The 25,670-nt window shown below is 35.0% G+C and overlaps 1 long non-coding RNA gene across 1 annotated transcript; it reads left to right on the top strand.

The window, feature by feature from the left end:
* The first annotated feature begins 808 nt into the window (after nt 1–808).
* On the top strand, nt 809–19,839 carry LOC115516959. Its single transcript, XR_003969719.1, has 3 exons — nt 809–823; nt 13,269–13,278; nt 19,767–19,839. It is a non-coding gene; the product is annotated as an uncharacterized LOC115516959 (long non-coding RNA).
* Nucleotides 19,840–25,670: the final 5,831 nt, after the last annotated feature.

Here is a 25,670-nt window from a genome sequence, read left to right as displayed (position 1 = left end):
ATGTTCATTTACTTCTATCCTGAAAATCTCCTTCCGGGTCACTTTTCTCTCCAATAATTATCTAATAAGCTGGTAATATTCAAATCATGTAGCCACTTTCAATTCTTTCTAACTCTTTGACTTAACTTCTCTGTGGCATGTGACCCTAGTAACTATTCCCTTTTACTTTAAATTCTCACTTCATAATTTCCAGGACACTGATTCTTTTCCTGACACTATTGCTATTTATTCTCAGTATCCTTGCTGGGTATTTTTCTTCTTTACTTAACCCCTTTATTTTATTTATTTATTTTTTTCCTGAATGATCTCATCTACCTCCACAGTTCTAAATGCTACCTAATTTTATTCACTCTCTTGTCTGTATCTCAAGTCAGGGATTTCCCATTACCTTCAGGTGAGAATTTGGCTGTCCCACAGAATTCTCATTCTTAATTTATCAGTTTGTCCAAACTTCTCCTCCTTCAATGCTCCTTATCCTATTACAGAAATCCCTAGAGATGGAGTAATTCTGAACTATTTTCTCATGTTCCTCTTTGCAGGGTGCCTACACTCTATCAAAGACTTTCTCTGCTACCTACTCCTTTCCATTCCTACAGCAGATGCTTTAAGGTTCTATCTTGGCAGGGACTTATGATTGGTATCCCAGCTCTATACCTGTTAGTGCAGTACTTAAGCAATTTATTTAACCTCTTTCAATCTCAGTTTCCTTATCTGTAAAATGAAAATAATATGACATTAAGTCATAGTATAAAGTGTTAATTGAAATAGATGTAAATGCCTTTAGCATTTCCTGAAACTAATAACCATGTTTATTTTTAAGGAAGTAGAAGAATAGCACGGATCTTTCTAAAATGTAAAAGAAGAGTAAGAGAAAAAAAGAGATAAGGAAAGGGACAAAAATAGTGTGCGTCAGAGCTGGTTATAATCTCAAGGTCTGTAGAACATTTAATTGTGTCCTTTCATCGGGATTTTGTGGCTGCAGGATTTTCCCTCACCTTCACTGAGGTCTTAGTTTTCATACAGTATTTATGATTTCTTTTCCTCTCTTTGAGGAAACTTTTCAAAAATCACTCTTTTTTTTGCAGGTAGATTACCTTTAGTAATATTTTCAAATATTGTTGTAGTAACTTTTAAAACAGTTGCATTTCTACAGATTAGACTAGAAAGTGAATTTCTGTCAAACAAATCAGATTTTCACATTGAATTCTAATTTAATTCAGGGATATGTTCCCACCTTGCTGATGACAATGTTCAGTGGAAGATGCCAAGATTGAAGCTTCAGCTACCATCAGCACAAATCAGGAAGAGTCAGCTGTGCAAGCATCAGCTCTTTACATAACATTTTCTTTCTTTCTTTTCTTTTCTTTTCTTTTCTTTTCTTTCTTTCTTTCTTTCTTTCTTTCTTTCTTTCTTTCTTTCTCTCTCTCTCTCTCTCTCTCTCTCTCTCTCTCTCTTTCTTTCTTTCTTTCTTTCTTTCTTTCTTTCTTTCTTTCTTTCTTTCTCCAGGATGCAACAGATGTGAACAGCAGGGAAACAACTTTTATGTCTCTAGCAGAATTCCATCAGTTTAAGTCTTCAGAGACTGCATAATAACTTTGTCATTGATTATCTAATTCCTTTTTGGCAATTATTTATAATGTGTGCCACCAAATAATGGGGATATACAGGTATATATTCCACCAAAAAGTTTCTGGTATGGAAACTTACATCTTTAAACTCCTCCATAGTAAAGAAATCAACTGAGACATAGGCAAATCATTTATATATAAAAAAAAATTATATTGTCCTAAATACCAGATTTATTTTAATTTCACTTGTGGATAGAAAGACAACTTCTTTAAAACTCAATTTTACAGTGCATTTTCATGTTAATTATCCACTGGAACGAAAATAATGCCAAGAAGTACACAATCTAAACTTGTTCATGTACATTTCAATTTGGCTTAATTTTCCTCTCATTTCAGGCTTTTAATTGAAACTGGTTCATCCTTCCAAAAATATTAACAGGAAGGGCTACAATTAAACTAACAAAATGGTGCTTGAATGCTCTGCAACCTTTAGCAAACACTAGAACATTTTAAGCTACTCAAGGAAAAAAAAGGCAGAAATACTGAATGTTCTGCCCACACATAAGCATATGGGCTTTCCTTGTGTCTCAAATCATAGGAAATTTTTCATTTTACCCCCACAGCTTCAGTTAATGCATGTAATAGAAATGGATATTAGAAATCTATTCTCATTTGTTGTAATATGAATGCAAGCAGGGAAAACAGTAAAAATCTGCAGTGTCTGCACATTTACTAGCCCTCTGGTTTGTGGGAGTAGGAATTATTTATGGACATTCCGGCACAGCTCTAATATTTAAAGGGCTACAAGTCTTTCTCAATCAAGAGAAATGTCCTATAGAGATTTCTATGAATTAACCTTGTTAAAAGTAAAGGGAGGAAAGTGTGCTTTTAACATGGATTAAAAAGGACTTAGATGTGTGATGCTGGCATAAGTCTTTTATTATGCATTTCCTTATATTAATTTGCCATGTGACTTTATCAAAAAGAAATAAAAGTGGTTATCATCTGTAGGAAAGATTTAAGACAAAAATACAGTGGCATTCCAAAATTCCTGAACTCTTGTGTTTACGCTGGTAGTTCTATATCAACTTGTTCTCCACATACACAGAAATATATAAAAATAGGAAAGTAATGTTTTTAATAAAGTAGCTTAAATTTTTAAAAATATGTTGTAGATAAGAGAGTTCATATTCTTATAATTAAAGAGTATGTTCCCTGGCCTACCAACATAAAAGATAGTTAAAATGATATTCTGCTTTTTCCCTAATTATAAACTAGGCCAGTTTCTATATTCTCATTCCACTCACCAATGGTGACTCACTTTTCTTTTTTGTTTTCATATGGCACTCTAGAACTATAATATAGTACCTCAAACAAATCTGTCCAATTGCCTGTGCTCAAGGACAGAGCTATGCGTTTCTTTCAAAGAAAAACAGTCCTGAGTAAGCTGGTGAGCCTTTCCACTTTAATTCATACAGTTGAATATTTATATACCAATATAATTTTCATAGAGAGTAAACTAGAAATCTATGTAAAATAGGATATAAAAAATGGAATTGGTAAGTGAAATACTTCACAGTACTAGATAGAAACTGTATAGCTGGGAAGAAGCAGTAATCTTGCTAAAGAAAGAGACTCTTTTTAATCCAGATGATAGAAACCCATGTTGACTGCCAACACCTTTACAGGTATGCGGAGCAGGTATCCACAGAATTAAAATCTCAGTTTTTCATGGCTCTTGACAAAGAATAACTACTTTCACTATAAACATCAATCTTCAGGGAAAGTTCCATGATATGGTATTACAATAAAAGGGGTATTTCCCAATCATATCATTGTTTTTCACCTATATCCACTTTATATTTTCTGACATACTGTTTTTACCTGGTCTATGCAACACAGGTATGAAATACAGATTTAAACTCTTTAAAGATATAGTCCAGAAAAAAAATACTTGAAAGAGTAACAAAAATACACTCCAAAGCATTTTTGGTACTGTTGCTTACCAGCTTCTCTTCTTTTGCACAACTCAATCCACAAAATAAATCCTGTGTGGAAATGTAAGATATTCTCTCCAGCTCTTACTGCCTCATATAGTCAGTTACCCCAAATGGCCCTACTTCAAGCAGGCAGCATGCAGAGATGGTTACTTAAACAGATTTCTGTCTGTTTCTGTAGTTACACTATAAAGGACATTCTGTATGATATTTCAATAAAATATTACCTGAAAAGTAATATAGGCCCAGTCTGTAACCTGGAAATTAGCAATTACCGTTCTTAAGGCAAGTTACTTACGCACACTCTCTCTTTTCCCATTTGAAATCATGTCCCTATTTAACAAAGATGATGGAAACATTTGGAGATTGCCTTTAGCATAAAACAAATAAATACTACATTATTAGAAAGATATGTGCATTGTAAGTTTGAAACAGAATTATATATATTTAATGGACAAATAGACGTATATTTGAAGAGTGTTTGAAATCATATTTGACACCTGCAGAATTAAAGTAAACACAGGCGGTTTTGGTACGTTCACCTCCAGAATGAAAAAAACACTAGATTTGGTAACTGCCATTTCAGCCTTAATTTTCTATAGTTCTACGATTATATATTTTCAAAAATGTAAAGAAATTTATAAGCAAAGAATAATAAGCAAAGCCTTAAAATCACCATAATTTGTATTTAATTTTTTGTGATTAAAGAATTTGAGAGGAAAGAATAAAATAATGAAGAACTTGTCCTTCTTTTCATCCTTGCTCTGTTTTGGTCACTACTGTACCTACTGTGCAGTGAGTTTAATATAATCAGATATGTCAAGGATGTGACTTGTGCAAACTTCTTTGTGTCTCTCATATATATAAAACCTGACATAAGAAAAATATTGTAAAAAATTAAAATATAGTCAAGATGATATAAAATGTTGTAAAAAAACTAATTATAGTTTGGATAATTGTAAAACTAATTATGGTGGATATTCCTTCATCTGGAAGACCTTTGCAAACATGAGGACAAAATAGTGACAGGATAGCTCCTTCTATGGAGATGAAATTCTAGTAAAGTAAAAGTTCAATTAACAAATCATCAAAGAATATTCATAGTTGCATCTCTCTAAGAATTAAATAGACATCTTTAACAAAATCTATAGTAGAAAATATTAGAATCTAAGTCATGATTTTCAGGTATTGTCACCACCCATTTGATAAAGATTTAGAGGCAGGGCAGAAAAAGTTATTCAGCCTATAAGAAATGACCGTTGGGGGCGCACCTGGGTGGTTCAGTTGGTTGAATGCCTGACTTGATTTCCGCTCAGGTCATTATCTCCTGAGATAATGGAGGCTCCTGAGATCCAGCCCTGCATTGGGATCCTCTCTCTTCCCTCTCTCTGCCCTTCTCCCAGCTCATACATTCTCTCTGTCTCAAAATAAATAAATAAACATTTAAAAAAAACAGAAATGTTCCTTGAATGGCTTTGGCAATTTTCATAGCTCTCTGAAATAACTGGAAACAATATCATATGGTACAAATGGCTAAATTAGAGATAATTCAATCACAAAAGGCAAATGTTGGCAAACAGAGAATTTGGGATTCAGAAAGTATCATGACAAACTCATTCTGAAAACATATATTGAGCTAGAACATTAGATTTTGTTTCAATTTTTGCCGAATTCTCTGGTCTAAAAAATCTATGCTACTGTTCCTATAACTCAGGAGTAGACTTTGGCCTTGAGTCTGTGCCTCACCTGAATACTGGAATGAGAGTTATTAGAGTAGTTGAAGATGGAGTGGATGACTGATGAGGCAATTTGCCCTCTCTATGCCCACGAAAGCTTTCTTGAATCTAACCTTCTATCCTGGAAAGAAAGGAAGCAGAATCTCTGAAATGTGACATTTCCCAAATAGAACAATCTGAGAAACCCAATTACCATCTCACTCATTCTCTCTACCACTCTCTCCTTCACAGAAACTAACATCAGAGGTTTAGTTACAGTCTCAACACTCTCACTGTATCTTTTTTCTATGAATGTTTGATGAAGCAGATTTCTTCAAATTTCCATCCAGCCCATGCACAAACCAGTTGCATTTGATCTACACTTTTAAATTATAAAATTCTGTATTGTGCTATACTTTAGAGGCACGTCAAGCAGCAGAAGAGAACAGTTTGTGGTCAAAGAGTTTGCAGGATGAATATAATTTGCCCCAAGGAAAACTAGAATGAATATCCATGAGATACTCATCAGTCTTTCTTTTTAGCTCAGTCCCTGACAAATGCAGACAGTATAACGTGAACACGTTTATTTTCCATGTGACCTGGTCAGACACTTGGTAATGCTAGTAGCTGGCATTTCTTAGGGAAAAATCTAACAACTTAACTTTAATTGAGTGCACTGAAAGATAGCCACCAACATGATTTTATTTTTCAAAGATTTCCCAGGATGGGAGGAACGTTCATAGACCTGACAAGCATAGTGATTGCTTTCCCTCTGGGTAATAAAACCAGCTACATTTCTCTCACTTTTGCCTGTAGTTCCTAAATGCAGAAGAAAAGCAATTATCTCATGAAATGTATGCCTAAGGTATTCTTCCTGCATTAGTCAGTAGGTATCTATTTCCTTTTCAGTTCAGTATCTTTGGAAGGAAAGAAAAAAAATTCTAGGCTATGTAAGATATGTCCCCCAAATAAAGTATTTGGGAGATGTGGAAGGTTTCTTTTTAATCTGTTTTATTGACTTTAATCTAGACAGAAGTCAGTTTTTCTCTAATTATAGAGGGTTTCTCATAAGCCCATCATTTTAAAGAAAAAAAATTCAGAAACAAGAAAAGCCCTCTAAGTTTGTCACCTTCTAACACTTATTCTCTTTCATTTTTGAAGCCTTAACATAAAACAAGCATTTGAGATAGGTAATTAACTGATTTGAGGTTTACATAAAAAAATTATTATGCTCTCTTTAATATGCTCTATGTGTTTATTACTTACAGATCTTTCATAGATGTTTTTGCTTCGAGCAGGAAATTAACTTAGTGTATCACTGCTTCCTAAATAATATTCATAAGTGATAGAAAACAAAGACAAAAGAAAATTGTGACCTAGGTTTTGAGCATTCTATACTACATCTCAGGCTGAGAATAAAAAAAACCTCAAATACTTTTGGGGAAAAGTAATGAGTTTGATTAGACTGTAAAATATTCAGTTTTGACATTGGCAGAACCTTTCAATAATTCCACTTCTCACTCATATTTGGAGTGCTACTCTAGGTGGATCTAATATACATTTTGAATCTTCAGTACCAAACCTAAGTCCAGGAAAAACAGAAATCTCAGAAGTCTTAAACACGTGTTCAAGAAATACATTAAAAATTTAATTGAATTTTAAAATGTTTGCCCAATATTTACCCAAATATCAGTACACACTCAAATACACACTTGCACATACATCAGGAACTGTGCTAAATAAAGGTGTAGAACGCAACGGTGAATGAGATGGACATTATCTTAGCTGTCACGGAAGTTAATTCTTAGGGAGAATGAAAAATTATAAATATATTTTTTCAAAGGACCAAAAAATCACAACTGATGAATTCAATGGAAGCAATAAATGGGTGTGGGGAGGTGACTGGATACTTTGGTCAAGGGATAAAGATACGAATGGCAAAATGTAGGATGTATGAATAATGGATTGAATGAATGTACTGAGTATTTGGTGAGCATTTAGGTTGTAGGAGAGATGAAATTTAAGAAAAACCGAGCCTTGGAATTTCACTAAATAATTCTTACCAACTGGATAGCTCAAGTCAACTGAATTTGTAACAGTTAACAGACATTCTTAGAAGTGTATTCTAAGGTTGCCAGTGGGGATCAAGAGGTCAAAAGGTCAGAACAGATATATGATTATTCTCCAGATAGACTCAGCACACTCTCAGAATCATACTTATAAACTCGTGAGGTCCTAAGGAAAATGAGGGAAGCTTCTAATAATCATCTGAAGAATTACAGAAGAATTTTGTACTGTGGGTATTTGATAATGATTGTGAATTGTTTGAACAGCAAAATGATTATAAGATTGTCCTCATCATAACTATAATTGGGAACAACAGTTTCATAATAATGCAGTTTGTGAATTTGAAAGCCAAATACATGCCATGCATTTTACACATAAAATTGATTTTACTCATAAAAATGCTGAAAACAGGTGTCTTATCTACATTTTTAAATAGTACAGAATTGGTAGGATTTATTATTTTTATTATTATTATTCAAAAATATACTCCCCCACACACATATTAACATACTAAAATGCCTCCAAAAGTAAAAATTACCCATTAAAGTAAAAGAAGTAAAATTTGCCTTGGTGTCTCTCCACAAAAGGAAACATTTCTAAGTTTTTGATATGTTAGTCAGTATTTCTCTCTCGGCCTCCAAATTTTATGTTTCTTGTGTATTTATAATTGGAGTCAGATATATGCATATTTACATATATATACAAATATTTTTCCAAAGATTTTTAACACAATGTAAACCAACTACATTTCTCGATGTTTTTTTTTTTTAATTAAAAAATTTTTTTAATGTTTATTTTTGAGGGAGAGAGAGACAGTGTGAGCGGGGGAAGAACAGAGACAGAGGGAGACACAGAATCCGAAGTGGGCTCCAGGCTCTGAGCTGTCAGCACAGAGCGTGATGCGGGGCTTGAACTCATGGACCACGAGATCATGACCTGAGCTGAAGTCGGACGCTCAAATGCCCAAGCCACCCAGGTGCCCCTCGATGCTTTTTAAAGCTAAAACCTTTTCATGTATGTATTTTCAGATTATTGTGTCTACAAATAATTCATTTTGATTGAGACAGTACATTTCATGTGTGTATCATATTTTACTCAACCATTTTCCTAATGAAGTCAATTGAGGCAGGTTCCAATTTTTGTTAAACACAAGATTGCAACAAATGCTGTGATGCATATATTTTTCTGTATTTTTATTTGTCATGCTCTTTTCGTAGAACAGCTTCTTAGGATTGCTGGATCATAAAATCTGAGAAATTTTTACAGATGAAAATTGCATTTTAAAATATTGTTCCAAGGGTGCCTGGGTGGTTCAGTCAGTTAAGCGTCCAACTCTTGATTTCATCTCAGGTCATGATCTCACAGTTCATAAGACACAGCCCCACATCAGGCTATGTGTTGAGCATGGGGCCTGCTTGGGATCCTCTCTCTCTCTCTCTCTCTCTCTCTCTCTCTCTCTCTCTCTCTTAAAATAAATAAGCATTTAAAAATAAATAAACTATAGGGGTGCCCGGGTGGCTCAGTCAGTTAGGCGTCCGACTTCGGCTCAGGTCATGATCTCATGGTTCATGGGTTTGAGCCCCAGGTCAGGCTCTATGCTGACAGTTCAGAGCCTGGAGCCTGCTTCAGATTCTGTGTCTCCCCTCTTTCTACCCCTCCCCACTCATGCTCTGTCTCCCTCTCTCAAAAATAAAGAAACATTTAAAAAATTAAAAAAAAAATTATTGTTCCAACATATACTCCGATCAAAACTAAATTGAAATACCTATTTCTACTTCTCCCCACTTTAAAAAAGAAGTGTCATAAAACTTTTCTTTTTATTTTTGCTAATCTGTTAGAAAAGCAAAAGTTACAACTCATTATTGTTTTTAGTTAGTTTTTAGAGAGACAACTTATATTGTCTAAAGACAACAGTCAGGTATTGAACTGCAGTACGTAGGACTGTGTCCTATGCATGTATATAGAAAATAAGGCGTTTGGATTTGCCCTGAAGAATTGATTTTTGACCAATATTTGAGCAAAACACAGTGTGATTATCAAACAGTAGTGAACAATGAAAGTAGCACCAGTTTATTTTATCTTCAATTATCTTAGAATCTTTTGGTGACCCTACTATTTACTCCTTTTGGAGAGGGTTAGGTCTAGGTTTTCAAACACCAAGGTATGTGGATAAAATCTTATTTATCCCACTCACATCAAATACATTAACTTTTTACCCTTGAAATGTTTACAGTTTAATGATGAGTCTCATAAGTAAAACAAACACTTAAAAATTTTAAACCAATGTGGATGACACTGTATGCCATGCATATGGGAGAAGTAAAATAGAAGAAAGCTGGGAGAGTTGCAAAGCCCTAAATTAACAGAATTTGTTTTTATTTTTAAATTACAGAAAGTACTTTCATATCTTCATGATCATCCCTGTTACCACAGATAACATTATAGGAAGTAAGAAAATTGTACAATCATCAGCAAGTAAGCTAAACTCATTGTGGCTAGTAAATTAGGAAAGATAAGAAAGCAAAGTTTAGCACACAAATAGAAACTGACAAAAGAAAGCCAGGCTTTCCCTCAATATTGGTCCTCAACAAAGAGTACAAAAGGAAAGCATTAAAGACTTGTGCGGCTTTAGGGTGCAGCTATACTTACCATGCACTCTGTCTCTGTTGCTGTTTTGCTGACAGAATTTGACCTTAAGAGCCAGCATTTAGAGATAATAACAATGATTTATACACACTTAAAAATCTGAGAAAAACTTACGAGTTTAACACAAATGGTTTATTTTCAAAAAATTAAGTTTATTTCCAAATATTATGCTATCAAGTAGAGGTCACAGGCAAAATGTATATACCCTTGTAAAATAGACCTCTCTACCCGAGCTGCATATTTGACGGGGAGTAGAAGCACTCAAAGGCCTACACATGTGCAATATTCCCAGACAGGGACATAAACACACATATATACAAACCTTAGTTTTAGCTGTTGAATCTCTCAGAACGTTGATCCCAAGTATATACTCGCAAATCAGTCATGTTTATATATGGATGAATTTATTGAGCTCTCTTTCAAAACTGAAGTCTTGTGGCTCCTAATCTGACCTTGACTTTATGCTCTGGGCACACAGCTGAAAAAAATCCCCTTCTGGTGTTTTAAGTTCTTGTGCCTGATTATCTGATTTCGTAACCCACCAACCAACCAAGTCTCTTTCTGGGATGGAGGATTTATTATCTGAACAGGGCCACTTCAAGGACTGGAGTCTTCCATCTGAATCTGGGTTCTATGGCCAGAACTTCTTAATGACCCAAATCTGCTTAATTCTGTAAGGATCTGTGAATATCCTGTGCTATGGATTCGTAATGACCTCTTACTCATCACCAAAGGCCAAGGTAAGGAGTAAAATCATATGGACTTTTGAGTACTTTAAATTTAGGAAATTTAATTAAAGACTACTTTATTCCTTAAATTCATACTCTTACGTTATCAATACAAACGTTCCCTTTTTTAAAACACATGGAGGAGTAGATTGCTGTATAAAACTTAAAATCTGATATAATAGATGAGTGATTCATTTCAGCTTTCCAAAGCAAAGGTATTTCAACCAATCAGAGCTGCTATACAAAACAATGAAGCTCCCCCAGACAGATCTGCCATCTGGTCTCCATAGAGACCATGAAACCAGGGAGCCACAGAAGTGCCACAGATAGCCAGTCCTAGGAGGGAAGGCCAATAATGCCTCATCGTAACCTCCACCCTCCCTTGGAATATTGTTTGTGCCAAGAAAACGTTCTCATATTTTACTCCTGCATTACCCATCTACAGAACCCAAAAGGCACTTTTTTTTCAGGACGATACAAGTTCAAATGTCAAGCTAACACTGTAACAGTATAAAGTTTGTAGTTTGGTTCTAAGCCAGGACAAACATGAAAGATGAGGTACAGAAGCTGATGGGTACAGGAAAGGAATGCCTGAGTTGGCATTCACAGGTAATTACCCAGACAACGAGGGAAGGCCCATATAGTGCGATGCAACCTTATGTTAGCATCGCCATGAACTTCAGAGCACTCTCTTCCAACAAGAGCAGGAGTGTGCTTCAGAAAATTAAGAGACTGAATGGAAAGAACATATTCCAAACTTGCATAATACAAAGCATATAAAACACTAAGTGCCTATGTAGACTGCAAATGCTTCCTTAGAATGAGAGCAATTCCACTTTCCCCAAAGTACTTCATTTCAAATGGCTAGTGTAGGCACATTCTTTATCCTCAGTACTATTTCATTTATTGTACGCAGTCTAACAACTGTCAGATATTTTAGAAATAGTGCTAATATGGGCAAACACTAGAAAATCTTTAAAGCTTAACAAGAGGAAAACTTTACAGAGTGTGAAAAAATCCTATTGCATTCATATCTTTATTTTTCCCCTGGTGATTTTTATGTTAGAATGACTGCTGTGATTTTAATACTAACACAATCTGTTCACCCAGACCTAGGAGAGAGAGTGATTAGAGTTTTAAAATAATATACAAGATTCTTTATTAAAAAGATTTAAGATTGTCAGAAAATCTTTAAGTTGTAACTATTTCACTCCAAAGGGTTGTTTTCAAAGTATCCCTTTATTCATATGTAATTGACTGAGGATAGATGTATGAACAAACGTGTAATTTATTGCTTTTGCATTACATTCTTCCTGACTTTTGGCAATAACTAGACACAAAGGTTAAGTTTTTCTCAACCTCATAAACGTTCGTTCCCCCACAAAATTCTTATACAATGACAAGAAGTTGGTTTGGAGAAAAATGATCACACAGGTTTTGTTTTGTTTTAAATTATCTACACAACATTTCAGAGTGAGAACACTCCCAATAAAGGATATTGCTAAAGGATGAATTTCTTGATTAAAAAGATAAATTTAGAATATAATTAATCATTAATCATTGAGTCATTTAAAATCTCCTAAGTCTCTGTATATATACATGCATATACCCAGCGGATATTTTTGAGCACTCGTGATGCACAGTGGTGCTAGAAGAAGAGGAAAGTAGTGAACAGATGTGAAACTTGGCTCTGTCTTTCAGGAACATATATTGTAATAAATTTAGGAATAGCTCAGCCCTTAACGAATATAAACTCTAAAGTGTTAACGCAAGTGAACAAAATTACAGAACAAATGACAGTTTAGTGCAGTGCAGCGGAAAACATATGTGCTGTAGAAATTCAAGTTTTGGGGCGCCTGGGTGCCTCAGTCAGTTAAGCATCCGACTTTGGCTCTGGTCATGATCTCACAGTTTGTGGGTTCAAGCCCTGCATCGGGCTCTGTGCTGACAGCTGGGAGCCTGGAGCCTGCTTCGGATTCTGTGTCTCCCTCTCTCTCTGCCCCTCCCCTGCTTGCTCTCTCTCTCTCTCTCTCTCTCTCTCTCTCTCTCTGTCTCTCAAAAATAAATAAAAACATTAAAAAAAAAGAAATTTAAGTTTTGGTCGGTTTGTGAGAGGAGGCTTCGTGGAGAAGGTGAGACTTGAGTGGACTTGAAGAATGTCTAAGATATGGAAGAGCTAATGTCAATAGAAAGAACCTTTCTTCAGAGTGGTTAGTAAGGGATGAAAGTACATAACCCAAAACATGGAAACAGATAGGAGGGAATTGCAATGGCCTAACTGAAAGATGGGCTAAGGAAGCTAGTGAAAAATAAGGCTGACGTAGTAGAGCATGTATCAGTGTATTATAAAGTTCAGTTGCATGTAACAGAGACTTGACTGCAGTGGCTTAACCATAGAACTGATTATTTCCCCTGCAAAACAAAGAACCTGGAAGTGGACAGCTCAGGGATAGCATGGCAGCTTTAAGGAACTTTTAGATTCCAGATCTTGTTTTCTTTTTCTGTTCTGCCAGTCTTACCATCTTCAGCATGCTGGCTGCAACACAGTTTCTGCATTGTGAGCTGAGTATTTGTGCTCGAGGCAGATGAAGGGCAAAATGAAACCTACCACTCTGGAAAGCTTCCAGTAAACTCACCTCTTTTTATCCAACATCATGTCACATGGTCACTTCCATGTACAAGGGATCTGGGAAATCATGTTCTATTTTATTTTCAACTGGCCACAGTGGTATACTTACATATCAGAGAAGAAAGAATAAGGGGGGAATGTATATTTGGAAAGCAACATGCAGTATCTGCTTAAGATCGGTCCAAAAGTTTCAAAGAAAAAATAAGATGCAAATGTGATAGGTAATAATGAACTATTGTAAGTTCCTTAACAAGGCAATTTGGCAGAGAACTTCCACTTCATTAAACTCAGTTTGGCAGCAATATGGACCAAAGAGAGGCAGTCATGGAAGGAGAAAGGGGAAGGACCTAGAACAATGCTGCAGTCTCACAGAAATGTAATGAGAGCCTGCGTTTGGGTACTGACAGCAGAAATGGGAAAGAAAGGAGCCATCTACATATCCGAACAGGTACCATTTTACACAGGTGTTGAAGGACAGTGCATATTAAATGTTATGCATTTTTCAGCCTTGAAAAAATTTAAGAATTACTTGTAAGACCAGTTTCCCGATTTGAAAACTAAAACACAGGAAAGGCCAGAGATGAGTTCCATGTTACAAGGCACAGGTGACACACCTTGGACCAAACTCATTTTCTAATTCTCTGTCCAGTACTATGTAATTTTAAATGTCATTCCCATGACATATTTTGTTATATTATATATACCTTAAATAATTATATAAATTTTAATAATAATTTATATTTTATATAGTAAGTTCTTTGGAGTTGCATGAAATTTAGGAATCTAGAAAGTCTAGTAGATTTAGATTACTTTTATTACTATTTCTTATATCATATTAAAAATAGTTATAGTGTGCTCCTGCTACTATAAGAATATTGCTAGAAATTATATTTCTAGCCTGCAGAAATAAGAACTAAACGAGATAAGACGCATAGGCTCCCTGTAAATGATTAGAAAGTGAAGAGAATTATCCTGTACTGATACAAATTGAGAATGTTGTATTTGCATATTTATCATAGAAAAGTTTCAGTCAGGAAAGAAATTATTATAGAGGGGTTATTTTTAAAGTCCTGGTATTGGGGTGCCTGGGTGTCTCAGTGGGTTGAGTGTCGGACTTCAGCTCAGGTCATGATCTCGCGGTCTGTGAGTTCGAGTCCCGTGTCAGGCTCTGTGCTGACAGCTCAGAGCCTGGAGCCTGCTTTGGATTCTGTGTCTCCCTTTCTCTCTGCCCCTCCCCCCCCTCAAGCTCTGTCTCTGTCTCTCTCTGTCAAAAATAAATAAACATTGGGGCGCCTGGGTGGCGCAGTCGGTTAAGCGTCCGACTTCAGCCAGGTCACGATCTCGCGGTCCGTGAGTTCGAGCCCCGCGTCAGGCTCTGGGCTGATGGCTCGGAGCCTGGAGCCTGTTTCCGATTCTGTGTCTCCCTCTCTCTCTGCCCCTCCCCCGTTCATGCTCTGTCTCTCTCTGTCCCAAAAATAAATAAACGTTGAAAAAAAAAATTAAAAAAAAAATAAATAAACATTAAAAAAAAATTTAAGTCCTGGTATTAGTTCTTTGATAAAAAGCCATTCACTTTTACAGTATTTACTTTACTCATTTTCCCTGTATTCACCTGCCCTATTATGTCTCCCCATCTCTAAAACTCTGCAGACCGTTTATTCCAAAGAGAATAGACATTTCACAGAAGACCTATCTTATTATCCAGGTTTTCCTGCGATATACTCCAGCTAAAGTGGTAAAGGACTGCTGATTTCCCATCTTCCCCAAATCCTATGCTCACCTTCCATTCAGCAAAACTGACTTCTCCTATCTCCCGTTTTCTTAGGTCTTTGCTTTCCTCTTAAGACTAGGTCAATAAACACTTTTCCAAAGAAGATATTCAGATGGCTAAAAGATAGATGAAAAAATGTTCAACATCACTCATCATCAGGGAAATACAAATTGAAACTGCAACAAGGTAATACTTCACACTTGTCAGAATGGCTAAAATTAACAATTCAGGCAACAACAGATGTTGGCAAAGATGCGGAAAAAGGGGAATCCTTTTGCATTGCTGGTAGGAATGCAAACTGGTGCAGTCACTCTGGAAAATAGTATGGAGGTTCTGCAAACAATTAAAAATAGAAGTACCTTATGACCCAGCAATTGCACTACTAGGTATTTATCCTAAGGATACAGGTGTGCTGTTTTGAAGGGGCACATGCACCCCAATGTTTAGAGCAGCACTACTGACAATGGCCAAAGTATGGAAAAAGCCCAAATGTCCATCCACTGATGAATGGATAAAGAAGATGTGGTGTGTACACACACACACACACACACACACACACAAATGCAAAATTACTTGGCAATCAAAAAGAAAGAAATCTTGTCACTTGCAACTATGTGGATGGAACTAGAGGGTACTATGCTAAGCAAAATTAGTCAGAGAAAGACAAATATTATATGATTTCACTCATATGTGGAATTTAAGATACAAAACAGATGAACACAAGGGAAGGGAAGCAAAAATAATATAAAAACAGGGACAGGGAGAAACTCAGCGTTGCTGGAGGGGTTTGGGAAGGAGGGATGGGCTAAATGGGCAAGGGGCATTAACGAGGACACTTGCTGGGATGAGCACTGGGTGTTACATGTATGTGATGAATCACTAAATTCTACTCCTGAAACCATTATTACACTATATGTTAGCTAAATTGGATGTAAATTTAAAAATGAATTAATTCAAAAAAGAATATGCCAATAAATTTAACAGGGTTACTTTCAATAATGACATGATACATTATCTCCTCCTAGACAATTTTTGGTTTTAATCCTATATTTTAATAGAATAAAATGGGATTTCAGACTTCAATAGGGAGGCAGCAATTGCTCATCTCTTCAGGTATAATCAACAAATAACACATGATGCATTTATGCAATCCACAAATATTTCTAGATTGTCTACTACATACCAAACACCAGAGATGCAATTTCAAGAAAAATAGATAAGGTCTCTGCTCTTATGGAGTCTAGAGTGTGGTGGAAGATTAGATGCTAGCCACACAAAGAAACAGAACATTCCAAACTGTGATGAATTCCACACATATAAAACGCAGGTTTTTACGAGCAATCTTACAGGTGAGACTTTGGGGGACAGAAGAACAGAGAGAGATTTACTCATAAACACCTCTGTTCTTGATACAAGTATATATGTATTTTTTCTTTTGCTAAAACTTCTACCTAGTGTGTATATCTGGTCTTTTCTACTTCATACTCTGGGATTTAATATTATAAAACTTATACATTGATATAAGCATCTCACATTTCCAGCAAAAGTAGTCTTTCCTCTAAGTGTGTAGCTCATTCTACAGACTGTGCATAGATTGAAGCTCATGGAATTTAGAGATGGAAGAGAAGTAGAAGTAGAGAATATTTTTAAGCCCGTATTGGAAAGAATTATCTTGGAATTGATATAGCATTTGGGGTCACAATTTAAAACTTTTCCAGAGCATAAACTCTGAAAAGCATAATTTCTCTATGTGTTCATCAGTGATGACTATCATTTTTATAAAACTGTCTTTTTTTTAAGATTCTAATTTTAAGTGACTTTGGAGAAGTAAACAAGAGGCGATGCACAAGACATAAAAATGATTTTAGAGCTGGCAAATTGGTCTTTTGAGTAATGATGAGACTGAAGAAATTGATATAATTTAGCTTGCAAGAGAGAGAATTTGGTGGTAATTTATTAGTAGTTTTCAAATGTGTAAAGGATTAGTGAGGAGGAGATGGTAACCAGATGTTCTTGATCTCTAAAGTGGAAAGAAAAGATTAAATCAGTTTAAAGTGCAGCCAGAGAGATCAAGGATAGATATAACTTTCAGAAAATAAGGGAAGATAAGCACAAGAGCAGACCACCAAAAGAAATTATGCAGTTTCTGACATCTGCCACATACTGTTCAGATATAGATCTGTTTGAGGGTCCCTCCTGCCTTATAGATCTCTGATTATTTGCATACAACATTTGAAACAAGATTTCTTGGGAGAAGATTAGCTAGAAACCAAACTAGTAGTAAGACTTAAGCAGTCAGAAAAGGAAAAAAAGCAAGATATTTCAAAACAATAATAATGATTTCATATATGCCCTCAAGACACAGAATAGGAGCTGAATGCAAAATTAGCTGAGCTCATGTCTTAAAAATTTCTTTACTATAGTTTTCAAGATTATTTGGAGGCTAACTCCTTTCCTAGCTGTTATGGAAGAAATCTGATTAATGAACTCTGGATATCTAAGCAATTCTTCAACAGATCTTGGATCCTGACAACTGGTAACATATGGCCTCGAAGTTGAGCCTTTTAGAAACAAACTTGATAACACAAAACTAGCTTATTTCTCATTCTGTTATAGGTTGGGTGTTAAGATCTGAAGTAAATGGGGCAAAATGGGATCATGAACAATTCAGGCACAACAAATGGAGATTATATGCCATTTCTGAAGCTTCATGTTAATGGTAATAGTAGCAATTATAATAATATTATGTTATATACCAGGCAATGTGATAAATATATATTTTATTTTCTTAATCTTCACAATAACCTTATGAGTTGAGTACTTCCATTACCTCTAACTTACAGATAAATAATCTTAGATAAAAAGGAAATTTGCAAAAGGTCACATATTCAGTAAATAACAGTCTCTGAATTGAACACAGTTCTTTTTGTTCCTGAGTGCAAATTCTCAACTGCTATGAAATGCATTTACCAAAATCCAATGAAGTCTATACTCCTCTATCATGGGAGAAATTTTCCAGACAAATTCTTCCTGCCATTCAGGTGCTAGATGTGACTATTTCTTGAAGAAATGGAAGCAAAATAAAATTACAATTTATAATGATGTGTTTACACTATATTTAACATGTGTTCTAAATTAAAATTTGTAAAATTCAATTATTTAATTGATAGGATTATTACTTGCCACCTGCCAACCTTTGAAAAGCCTTATGGAAATTCATTGAGATGAAGGTTTTAATTACTTTAATGCAGAACACAAGAGAGACATCGCTAGAGTTACAAGAGTGCCAAATACTTTGTAAAATATAAGTGGTAAGCAAAAGGAACCAGACTTCTTAAAAACTGAATTAAAGACTAATATATAAAACTTCACTGTATTTAGAATGAAAAAAATTTCTCCTTCACTCAATAGTGTCTCCATTATTTTCCCCACAGTCATTCTTCATTATTATCCCTACCCTTAATCAAGCCTTTAAAAAAATTATCTAGGGGCGCCTGGGTGGCTCAGTCAGTTAAGCCTTCAACTTTGGCTCATGTCATGATCTTGTGGTTTGTGGGTTCAAGCCCCGCATCAAGCTCTGTGCTGACTGCTCAGAGCCTGCAGCCTGCTTCAGATTCTGTGTCTCACTCTCTCACTCTCTGCCCTTCCTCTGCTCGTGCTCTCTCTCTCAAAAATAAATCAACATTAAAAATTTTTTAAAATGTGTAAAATATTTTTCATGAAACAAATCTCCTTACTTCCTATATCTCTATTGCTTAGTTACACTTATATACCATTCTTAAATTAATTTTCTTGAAAGAGGACTATAATCACACTGCACTGCTCAAAATTTCTTGGTCATGTCCTCTTGACACAATAAAATATTATTATAATTGTCATCATTATCTAGATCAGATTTCTTTTTTTTTTTTTTTTACTGAGCACCTTCCATGTGCCAAGAATTATGGTAAACACTTTGTACATTCTGTCTCATTTTATCTTCACAAAAATTTGAAATCTGTATGTCGCGATCATGATCTTATAGATGAGAAACTGAGGCTTAGAGATGTTTCTGTAGCTGACCCAAATCCAGAAGACAGAACTTGGGTTCAACCAAGCTTTTGCTCTGCTCCTGCAAGAATAAACTCCAAGCTCTTTCTTCTGGCATCTACAATCTTTTAAAAAAAATTTTTTTTTCAACGTTTACTTATTTTTTTTGGGGACAGAGAGAGACAGAGCATGAACGGGGGAGGGGCAGAGAGAGAGGGAGACACAGAATCGGAAACAGGCTCCAGGCTCCGAGCCATCAGCCCAGAGCCTGACGCGGGGCTCGAACTCACGGACTGCGAGATCGTGACCTGGCTGAAGTCGGACGCTTAACCGACTGCGCCACCCAGGCGCCCCAGGCATCTACAATCTTAAATAATGTGTCCCAATGCCCTGGGTTTCATACAACTCTTCCTCAAACATTAACACATCTTGAGCTCAGCTCTTCTCAAGAGAGTCCATGTCCCTCCAACTAAAAGAAACTGGACATTTTTTCTGAACAGTAATACCACTATGTGCATATTTTTGTCATTACTTTCCACAGGTGTTTCATTACCCAGCTTATCATCTCTTTTGGAAGGCTAAACCATTTTATTTTTTTAAATATTTTATTTTTAAGCAACGTGGGGCTTGAATTCACAACCCTGAGATCAAATGTCATATGCTCTATTGACCGAGCCAACCAGGTTCACCTAGAAAACTAAAACATTTTGTAACAGCAAGACCCAGTGTCTGATTAAAATATGCATGCTTTACAGAGACTAGCACTGTGACTTGCTAAAATAATTGTTAGTTGCTTCTGAATCAACAAATGAAGTAGATCTAAATTATTTTCAGAATTACTTAAGCCTTAGAAAACAGTATAAGAGGTGAACAATGTAGGATAGTTAACAAGACATAAGTGGACGTTTCTCCTCTGAGAATCTAACAAACAGGATAGATTTTATCTTCTCTGAGAATTTCCAAGTGGTTCCTGGAGAATGGGGATGGGATTTAAAACCAACTAAAGTATTTTCCAATTATTTAACTTTACGAATGAATAAAGAAGTTTGGGTCCATTGGCATTAACTATGCAGAAAATTATAGGAAATACGCTACTAAGGACACATCTGTACATTTTTGTGTTTGTTTTGTTTTCATTTTCTTTTTGAGCGATGTAAGCGCCTCAACAGATTTAGAGATTTGACTATAGTTTATTCACTCACTTAAATCTTCAAGGATAAGTTTGACATTCCATAAAAATTTTACATCCATATTTGAGTTTGGAAAGAAAGGATGGGAAGAAAACTGCTCATGTCATTTTATCACTTTCCCCTTTCTGCTCAAGGCAAAAACATAACCATATGAAATATAGGGCATGGGAAATAGACTATGTTAATATAGGTTGTAAAAGTCTAACATCATTTGCAATGCAGGCTGAGGCTATGAGGAAGGCAGGAGTTATTTCACTGAAACTGTTTAACCTATAGACTCCTTCCCTCTTTCTTTGAGTAGAGATATGGCTGAGAGCATAGTGCTGAATGATGATGAAGTAATACTAACACGAAACCTCTGCTCAGTTCCCAGTATGAAAACATGCCTCAGCCACAAGTAATAAAGTAAATACAGAAGCTGCAAAAATCTATCACCAGAGGAAAACAATAATTTAAATGAGTGATAAAAAAGGCATTTCATCTATGCATGATAAGAAACCGCTGAACAAAACAAATTACACACCACACCAGAATAGCTCAATGCCTCCAAAATTGCAAACAGTTTATAATGAGAGAGAAGAGAAAACCACAGAGACTCAGAAATGAAATGAGAGTGTCCCTCATATAAAGAATGCAAATGTTCTGTTCCTGAAAACCCCACCTAGAGTATTCTACTCAGATGCAAGAATTGTATGCAAGGAATACATGAACATTAGTGATGAATATTCTGGATGGCATTTTGAATGAAAAAACAGTACTATCTATGAGGCATAATTTGCCACAAACCAAGATGCCTGGAAAATACCACCTATGTTACACCAGTATCTCCCAGTTACTGTTTCTTTCAGGTAAAGTTAAAATATGCTCAAAATATGGCATGGCCTTTGCTATCTAGAATAATATTTATTATTGATAACCATGGCTTTATTCTGATGTTTTATGCCTGAAATATTATAAAAGCAGTTTCCACTACAGAAACTGAAAAACAGAAATACTTGGAGAGATTTTCTGTGCTATGCATTAAGTCCGTTTTCTATCCACAGACAAAACTCAGATCTCATGAACTCCTCCGACATTAACTATAATAACAACATATTATTATTGTTTTATTTCTTTACTTTGTTGTTCTAAGCATTTATGGATGAGTCTCACAATCTCAGATTCTAAATGAGAAAAGAAGCTAGAGATTGGAAAGTTCTAAATGATCACATATTTAAAATAAATGCTCACGGGCTAATGGCTAATAATCTAGGTATGTACTGAGTGGAGGGTACACTAGATACTAAGATGTAGGCTTAGGTGGTAATCCATGCATTGAGCAAATCACATGGGTAATTGTGAGACGAGAAACAATGATGACCAATTGAGACATTAAGACTGATGATTTTTATCATTTATTAACATGGAAAAAATTGTGTGAGAAAACTTCTGAGGAAAAAAATTAGGTGATTTAAGAGTCATGTCACTTGTATGCATTGACCATCACCTCCCCATTTCTGCCTTCCTCAACCCTGGAAATCACCATTCAACTCTCTGTTCTATGAGTTTGACAATTTTAGATTCCACATAGAGTGAGATCATACAGTGTCTGCCTCTCTGTGTCTGGCATTATTTCACTTACCATAATGTCCTCCCAGGTCACATTAATGTTGTTGCAAATGGCAGGAGTTTCTTTTCTTTTCCTTTTCCTTTTCCTTTTTCCCTATTTCTTTTCCACTTCCTTTTCCTTTCCTCTTTCCTTTCCTTTCTTTCTTTCTTTCTTTCTTTCTTGTCTTTCTTTCTCTTCTTCTTCTTTCTTCTTTCTTTCGAGAGACAGAGAGTGTAAGAGAAAGAGAGCATGCAAGCATAAGCGGGGGAGGGGCAGAGTATAGGGAGAGGGAAGGTGGGGCGAGGAGAGAGAAAGAGAGAGAGAGAGAGAGAGACTCTTAAGCAGGTTCCGTAACTGTGAGCTCATGACCTGAACTGAAATCAAGAGTCAGATGCTTAACTAACTGAGCCTACCTAGGTGCCCCCTACGATTTTCTTCTTTTTAAAGGCGGAATAATATTCCCTCATTATGTATATACCACATTTTCTTCCATTCACCCATGATGGAACTTAGGTTTTCATATCTCGGCTATTGTGGAATAATCCTACTATGGACATGGGAAGGCAGCTACCTCTTCAGGGTCCCACATTCGTTTTTCTTTGGATATATATCCAGGAATGAGATTGCTAATCATATGATAGTCTTACTTTTTAATTTTGAAAAAAAACCCTCTATAACATTTTTTCATAAGGGCAATACCACTGACATTCTCATCAACAATATACCGGATCCATCCCCTTTACTCCACATTCTTTCCAACACTTGTATCATTTTTTTTTTTGATGCTCATCTTAACAAGTGTGAAGTGTAACTCGTTTTGGTTTTGACTTGCATTTTGATTACTGATGTTGAGCATATATACACACACTTGTTGGCTATTTGTGTGTCTTCTTTGAGAAATATCTATTTAGGTCTCTAGACCAATTTTTATCAGTTGTTTTTCTGTTTCATTGATTTATAATAGTTTCTTTTATATTTTAGATATAAACTCCTTGGCATATAGATGGTTTTCAAATATTCTCTTCCTTTTTGGAGATGCTTATTATTTTGTTGATTACTTCCTTTGTTGTGCAGAGGCTTTTTAGTTTGATATAGTCTCACTTTTTTTTCTTGTTACTGTTTCTTTTAGCACCATCCAAAATCATTGCTGAAATCAATGTCAAGGAACTTTTTTCCCTAAGTTTTCTCCTAGAACTTTTATGGTTTCAGCTTACATTTAAGTGTTTAATCCAATTTGGTTGATTTTGTGTATAGCAAAAGATTGTCTCAAACATTATTTAAGTAGATATCCAATTTTTCCAAACTTATTTTTGAAGAAATTATCCTTTCCCCTTTTTGTATTTTTGGAGCCCTTGTTAAAAATTACTTGACTGTAATATCTTGGTATATTTCTGGACTTTCTATTCTGTTCCAATGAGCTATGTGTGTCAACTTTTATGGCAATACCATACTGTTTTCATTACTATAGCTTTGTGATATAATTTGAAATAAGGAAATGTAATGTCTCCAGCTGTTTTTCTTGCTCAGGATTGCTTTGTCTATTCAGGATCTTTTGTGTTCCACATGATTTTAGATTTAACTTTTTCTCTTAATCTCTTAATCTCAAAAAATGCCATTGGGATTTTGATAGGGATTACTTTGAGTCTGCAAATTACTTTAGGTAGTATGGACATTTTAACAATATTAGTTCTTCCAATCCATCAACATGGGGTACCCTTCTAATTATTTGTGGTTCTTCAATTTCTTTCATCATACTTTATAACTTTTAGTGTACAGAACTTTCATTTCCTTGGTTAAATGTATTCCTATGTATTTTATTTTTGATATTATCATGAGAGGTGTTTTCTCATCTTTTTGGATCATTCACTTTTAGTATTAAAAATGCATCTGATTTTTGTATATTGATGTATCTGTAACTTTCTTGATTCGTTTAGCAGTGTGATTTTTTAGTGGAATACTTAGGATTTTCATATATGTGACCATGTCAACTACAAAAAGAGAAATTTTATGCCTCCCCTTTTGATTTGGAGAGGTTTCAGTTATGCAAAAATAAGTTCTAAAGATCTGCATAATATACAGCATATAGCTAATAATAATATGTTTTATCTTTAAAATATTCTAACAGAGTAGACTTTATGTTAAGTGTTTTGCAAAGAAAAAATAATACTAATAATGGGCACGAGAAAGCTTTGGGAGTTGATGGATATGTCAATGGAATTGATGGTAGTGAGATTTCATGGGTGTATGGTTATCATCATAGCATACTGAGTATATACATTAAAAACATGTCCATCCTTTAAAATTCAAAAATACATAAAAGAAAATTACTAGAAAGCAGAGAGAAGAGATAAAGAAAGAATTGTGTCAGAAGTAAAAGTAAACCAACTTAAAAAGAATTGGGGAGGGAGAATTTAATTAGTCACATGGGTCAAAGAAAGAAAATGAGGTGCTAAAGACGCTTGGAAATTAGAAGACAATTAGAGGCCCTTAGAATAAAAAAAAACAATTATGTTATAGAATAAAGGATTATTTAATTTTCCTTAGCAATATTGTGATGAAAACACAAAAAAGAGAACAGATTATAAAAACGGTAAAATGATTTTCTCTGTTCCCCTCCCACAATCATTGCTCTCTCTCTCTCTCTCTCTCTATCCACAAAATATAAACATTAAGAACACATTTTAATGGCAAAACAATTGCAAAACTGTAACAGTCTTAACTCTGGTGTCAAAAGTACATAGTATTTTTTTTATAAAAAATTCTGTAATAACTGTCAAATACCAGTAAACAATATGCTATCAGAAGGACTAGAGTTTGAAAGCCCATAAGTAAGTAGGTTAGGCCCCTTCTGTAACATTGTACTACTACTGGTAACAGAAACACCCTGATTTTTGACACTGGAACAACAGCTATAGCAATTGCAACTGATGGAACAGGCCAGTGGAAGACTCTAGAAGAGTAATACGGTTTCATACCCAGAAGTCAAAATTTTGGTATATGGTAGCATATCTCACCAGTACCATGGCTCATTAAAATAGGATTCGAGAAACTAGCAGAGCATCAGAAAATAATAGTAGAAAAATCAAAACAAAGATGAGCATACAACAAAGTTCTAAAAAATATTAGAGGAGCACCAAACTCGATAATCAGAAAGCTAACACAGAAAATAGTTATTAGAATAACAAAATATAAACTGTAAATAATACACCTAGTAGATAAAAGAGAACATTAAATTCATATACTCTAATGTTTTTTTTTTTAATATGAACTTTAGAACTAAAAATATACCATAACTTGCAAATAAATATCTTAGGTATAAAAGAATTAGTACTAGGTACTGAAAAAGATTAGTAACTTAGAAATTTAAATGAAAGTTTCTGGAAAAAACCAGATGGAAAAACCCAAATGGTTAACATAACTAAAAAAAAAAATTAAAGATAGAGCCTCATAGAGGATAGTTTCGAGAAATTCTATCTGGCACCTATGATGCAGAGTATAAAGGAGAAAACAAAGTTATATCAGAGTTTTAAAATAAATTTTCACAAATGAAGAAAGTTCACCCTTCAGTTTTAGAAATTTCAAAAGAAGCAAAATAAAAATCTAGACATTAAAAATACTGCTTTAAAATTTTTAACTAAATAGCTGAATGAAAGAGCAGATTGGAGATAACTAAAAAATAGAAACAATGAGGGTAAAAAATAAGTCTGAAGAAATTTTCTAAATCACATTAAGTTATAAACTA

This window comes from Lynx canadensis, chromosome B3 (assembly GCF_007474595.2).
Source record: "Lynx canadensis isolate LIC74 chromosome B3, mLynCan4.pri.v2, whole genome shotgun sequence".
NCBI lineage: Eukaryota > Metazoa > Chordata > Mammalia > Carnivora > Felidae > Lynx > Lynx canadensis.
This window is presented reverse-complemented; position numbering and strand designations above follow the sequence as displayed.